This window comes from Mesocricetus auratus, unplaced genomic scaffold (genome assembly GCF_017639785.1).
Source record: "Mesocricetus auratus isolate SY011 unplaced genomic scaffold, BCM_Maur_2.0 Super-Scaffold_100004, whole genome shotgun sequence".
Classification (NCBI taxonomy): Eukaryota; Metazoa; Chordata; class Mammalia; order Rodentia; family Cricetidae; genus Mesocricetus; species Mesocricetus auratus.
Genome location: NW_024429189.1, coordinates 118,505,401 through 118,511,400, shown reverse-complemented (window position 1 = coordinate 118,511,400; position 6,000 = coordinate 118,505,401).

The window sequence follows — 6,000 nt, the reverse complement described above, 5'->3', positions numbered from 1 at the left end:
TTCTGTCTAGTGGACCCAGGGGCGTGAGGTCAGAGCTGACAGTCCTTGGCCTTGGCGCAGGACGAGGAGCCCTTTGCTCCTGTTTCTGGCTGGGTGGCCAGGATAGTGCCTGAGTGTGGAGTCTGGCTATTCCCTGTTCTCAGTGTTGTGTCCTGATGACTTGCTGGCCCATATTTCTTCTATCTCACAGATGAGGAAACAGAGACCAAGCAGGACACACATATAGTGAGTGGCAGAGCTGGGGCTCAAACCAGCAGCCTGTCTCCATCTGCTACCCAGACCTTTAGGGCATTTCCTGCGAGTGCCTCAGTGGGATGTAATCTGAAGCCCGGGGCCCTTGGGTCAAAGGCAAGGATCTTCTCCTTTAGCCCCCAGAAGTCAAGAATTACACCTGGCTGCCAGTGCTCATCTGTTCCCTCTGTGCCTCCCTTTCCACCCTTGTCAACTGGCCTCCCCGCCTGAGGCCCTGCACATCCCTGCTAGAGCCTGTTGTGTGGTTTTCTTCCAGCCAGTGCACCCCAAAGCAGTGTCGGTATGTGTGTCCTGCAGTTCTGGAACTCTGTCAAGCCCCAAGACATACCAGCAAGCTCTGAGACAGTAGAGGGGTGGGAGCCTTCACACAAAAAGCCTGCCTGTCATGGCTCTACCTTCCGAAGGAGCCCATCTGTCTTTTCTCCCTCAACTGTGGGGACACAGTGGATTCTTGACAGCCTCCCCTTGCCCCAAGGCCAGGCCCCCTCTACCCTCTGCACAGGTACTGAAAGGGAGTGCTTAGTGAGCAGAGTGACACTGTATGGCCTCCACAGGTCAGGAGGCCATCCATCCATGGACTCACCAGCTGTTTGATGGTCATCTGCCCACTTGCTGACAGTGGGGACATGGCTGGGACCAGGCAGAGTCAGCCCTTGTTCTCAGAATTCACAGGAAGGGATCATCAACCCAGAAGTCATTTGAAGGCTCTGGTGGCAGGGGCCAGGGGCTCTGTGGGAGTGACTGGGGCTTCTGCAGGGGGTGGCGATGGAACTGAGGGCTGCAAGGGTGCGTGGGAGACAATCAGATGGACTTGCGGTGTGGAGAGGGGATGGCTTGTGCAAAAGCCCTAAGATAGGAGGAAGCTGAGACATCCTGGCAGACAAGGGAGGTGAGCAGAGCTGAATAGGGGATAGAGACGTGAGTGGATCTAACCTGCCAGCCAGTAAAGGGGTTTCCAGACCAAGAGAAGTAGCCTGGCAACTTTCCAAATGTCTCATGGCACAGATAGAGAAACTAAGACTCTGTTGGGCTAGGGATATGGCCAGGTTGAGAATAAGTCGGGAGAAGACCCAGGATTGGCTCCGAAGCTTCTTGTCTGCCCAGGCCTTTCTGCCCCATGAGTGGCCTGAGAAGAGGGACAGCTGGCCTTAGCAAAGTACCTGCCTGAGCCAGGGTCCTGGGTGAACACATGTCACTGACGGGTCCCTGGGCCCAAGACCAAGGGAAACCTAGAGAGGTTATTTGGTTGCCATCTCCAGCCTTACCAGACCGTCTCATCCCAAGCTTCTGTGACAAGTAGAAATGACAGTCTCCATCCGTGGACGTACAGTAAGGCAAGAAGGGGTGACGGATGTAGTCACAGCCTCCTGATTCCCACTGTAGGGCTCTTCTTAGGACACACATGATCCAGGTTACAGCCATCTGGCAAGGTAGTGAGAGGTCCTTCCTGCTAACTGAAATCTGCCAAGCGGCTAAGCTTCCATTTTCCGTGCTGGGGATGTGGGGAGGCAATGTGATGCACTTCATAGTGACTGACTCTCCATCTGGGAGGTGAATTTCGAGGTAGGCGGCTCAGAGAGACCTCCCAATGCCAGCCTGCAGCGAGGTTGTGGGTGTGTGAGGTAGTGGGGTGGTGAAGGCAGCTCTCCAGAGACGATGTCCTTCTGAACAGCCCAAGGACAAACACTTCCTGAGAGGCAACTGTCCAGGGGCCTGGCAGCAGCAAGCTCCAGCAGAGAGCCCAAGGCCTCGGTTCCCCTGTGGTCACCTTTCTATGTTCCAGTCCACAAAACCAGGTTCAGAGAGCTGGGGTGAAATGAAGGGAGAGGCCACTAAACAACAGAGAGAGCCTCCTCAGATCAGGGAGAAGGCCGTGTGCTGCCTCGGACTGCACAGACTCAGGGAGGAAGCCCATCTGAACCAGATTCCCTTTTTAAAAATCATGCTAGAGCTGGAATTCAGGGCCTTGCTACTTCTAAGATCCTGAACCTAGCACTGGCAGCTTTGTCTCAAGGGACTGTCACTCTTCTATGGGACTAAGAACCTGTGTGCTTAGCACTGCCTGGGAAGGCCAGGGTCATAGTGAGGTTGACATACGTTGTTGAAGGCCTACTATGTGTCAGACACTCTACCAAGTGCTTTCCCCTTCACCACTCTAAGGTTTAGCTGTTGAGCTATGGCTGTGCAGTTGATCTGAGGTAGTGCAGGGCTTGAATGCCGAAGACTGGCTACGGAGCCCTCACTCTCAATATCTTGATGGGTGAAGGGTAGGCTTGAGGGGTTTCAGGAGAGAGCACTGGCTGAGGGAGCATCTCACTGTGTAGCCAACACAGGGAGTGAGGATAATGGAAGGCCTTGAAAACCAAGGAGTTTGGCCTTAGCCCTGGTGCTCTGGAATACACAGAGGTTGTATCTGACCAAGAGACTCTGGGGGTTGGAGTGGAGAGAAAACTGTTTAGTCATATAGGACAGGACCCTGGGCTCTGTGGCTCCGAGGCAGGGCCCTTTAGGTGGCAAGAAACCCAGCCCCTAAGAGATAATCTGGAGGGATATAAAAAGGGCTTCAGGCATGGCTGAGCCCAGGGTGCTGTCAGTGGTCACATGGGACTAGGAGTTTCAACGGCCAAGCTCAGGTCCATCTTGCCTCATCTGTACCTGTGGGGAAGATGGAGAAGGAAGGACATGGGATGCAGGAGGGAAAATGACACAGGTCACCATGCACAGAAGTGCTGGCATGTGACTGGAGGACAGTCCTAGCCCAGCTCACCTTGAACACACAACTGAAGTGGGCTCCTTGAGGAATCAGGCCTGGAAGCAAGGCCTGAACCAAGGGCACAAAACCAGGGAGGATGGTGTGAGCCCAGGGATAAAGAGACCTTGGAGAATACGGAGGCATCCTGCTCAGAGCGAGTCCAGCAGGCCCGTGACGATTAAGGAGAGTAGACAGAGGTGAAGCTGCAGCTGCACGCTGGACCACATTGAAGGTCACATCCCAACAACCTACTAAACGTTCCCTTCAAGTCTCCAAGATTGGAGCAATGGCTCATTGCTCAACTACCTCTCATGGCTCCCCATACGCCAGAGGTTCTCAAACTGTGGCTTGCAACTCCTTTGAGGTCAAAGGACCTTTCACAGGGGTCATGTACCAGATATCTTGCATATCATATATTTACATTTCAATCCATAACAGTTGCAAAATTACAGTTATGAAGTAGCAATAACATAACTTTATGGTTGGGGTCACTGTACTAAAGGGCTGCAGTCTTAGGAAGGTTGAGAGCCACTGCCACAGCCCATTCAAGAGTCATGGCCCCCACTTGAGCATGACTCCATTCCAAGTCATAGCCTGTCTCAATGGCATCATTGCTCTGTCTACTTCCCTGTCATAGACACCCCGCCCCTGCTCCCTCCACTCACCCCCAAGAGACCGAGAGGTCATCCATGGAATGGGCAATCTCTACTTTGAGCACACAGGCTTTTCTCCCCTCCCCCTCCATTCCCTTTCCCTGTCCCTTCCTTGTCCTCCTCCTCCTTCTCCTCCATCCCTTTCTGGGACAGTCTCTTTCTGAAGCCCAGGCTGGCCTCAAACTAGTGGCACTCCTCTTGAGAGCCCGGGTCGTGAGATGTGCCAGCAGCAGGCTGGCCTGGAGCTCTTTCTTTGGGGCCATTTGCTGCACAACCCTCTCAGCCAGCCATGCCAAATAAACTTGGGCTTTGGAGCCTGGAAGATCTGGGTTTGAATTCTGCAGCCTACTTGGCTGTGTGATGTTCCTCACAGCATTTAGTGTCCCCGAGGTGGCACTTTCTGACCTATTATAAGCAGAACCACATATGACACAAAGCTCCAGGCAGCCCCTCTTACTAGTTGCTCAGTTACACCCCTCCTACCTGATGTGACATAGGCAAGCAGGGACCCATCTCTCCTGTGCCTGGAACACAGTAGGGAGCGTGGAGGAAGGGGCTCACCAGGCAGTTTTTCTGTGCCAAGTAGACCCATGCTCCCCACCTCAGACTTTTGTGGGCGAGGCAGGGGAGCCCTAGGGCACTATCCTATCCTGTGAAGCTGACCTGGCATGCTGCTAGGTGCCAGAGTCCAGCATCAATAAATTACTGGTGAGTTCAGGTGACGGGACAGATCCAGTGTCAGCTTCCTTTGTGTCCTATAGGAAGCCTCTGGGCCCCCTTCCTTAGCCTCCCCCATTGAGGGATCCATCTGTCACCTTAATGGCATACTCATCTGCCCCTCGTTGGGATGGCATCTCAGAAAGCTTCTGCCAAGCCAGCACTGGTTCCATCCTACAGATGAGGAAACTGAGGCTGCATGAAGGAGAGTGACTCTCCCACCTCGCTTCTCCATTGCATCTGAAGTCTCAATTACAAGACAGGTGCACTGTGTGCACGTACACACATTTAGGGTTTCCTTGATGCTTCATTCCTTCTTTGGAGCTTGAGACAAAATGCTCACAGTGTAGCTCAGGCTGTCCTCAAGCGCAAGGTTGTCCTACTTGGGCTCCCGAGTGCTGGGATTGCAAGCGCTTGATACCCTACTGCTTGGCTTAACTCATTCCTTCACAGTTGTGAACCTTAGAGATTACAGTAGACAGAACTGAGCCTCTGTTCTTTTGGAACACTCATCCCAGTGGGTGAGGTGCCTATGAGTGAAGAAACAGGCAGCCCGAGCAGGGCAGGGGATGGAGTGCCTGGGAGGACTTTTCAAAACGGTGGAGGGGGTTCCTCCGGGGAAGTGCTATCTGAATGAAATCCCTGAATGAGTTAGTTTTGGTATTGCTGTAAGTTTTCACTTCTGGAAAGGTAGCTAGCTGTTGGACCCAAGGGATTGTAAAAGTGGGTGGAGCTTGTCCCACCTGACTGGGCAACTACAGAGGGTCCAATCCAGGTCTCTGTAGAAGTGGAGACCTAACCACCCTTCTTCTGTTCCTTGCCCTGGGAAACCCTTCCCAGGCATTTTCATCCCAGATCTCCTGCCCCAGTGATGGCCTTGGAGTTTGAAATCTTGATCTACTAGTCTCAGCCTGGGAATGTAGTTTAGTAAGTAGAGTGTTAGCAAGCAGATTGATCTGGGTTTGAGCCCTGGCATCCCATAAACTAGATTTGGTGGCTCACATCTATCATTCCAGCACTTGGAAAGTGGAGCCTGGAATAGATTCAAGGTCATCTTCAGATACACAGTGAGTTCGAGGCCAGTTTGAGACCTTGTGTCCAAAACAAAAAAAGCAGCTTAGTGTCAAGAAGGTTCACTTACTACCGATTTCCCACATCCAGTGACTGTTTGATGCACAGAGGATGCTAGAACAAATGTCCAAATGAAGGGCTGGTGGACATAAAAAGAGCAGGAGCTAGTCTTGAGCAATTGCTCATTTGCACACAGTCTTGTGAACTGGGGACTATCATCAATACCCCCATTTTACCGGCATGCAAAACTGAGCCTACAGATAAGGGACTGATGTCACCTAGAGCAGTGTTAGGAGAATGAGAAATGCTGATGGTGTGACAAGAATAGTGTGGTAGTAAATACTGTAGATTTCAGTCTGACTTCATTCGTTCATGCATGCATTGCATCCAATAACTATTTATGAAGCCACACCCTTATCCTGGGTACTAGTAGGTAAAGGTGTTACACTTGCAATTGTGGGTTCATAGTCAAGACGGGAAAGGCCAGTGGTCCATCAGTGACCAGAAACACTTGTGTCAACTGAGGGGTGAGAAACCCAGGTGGCTGGGCAAATT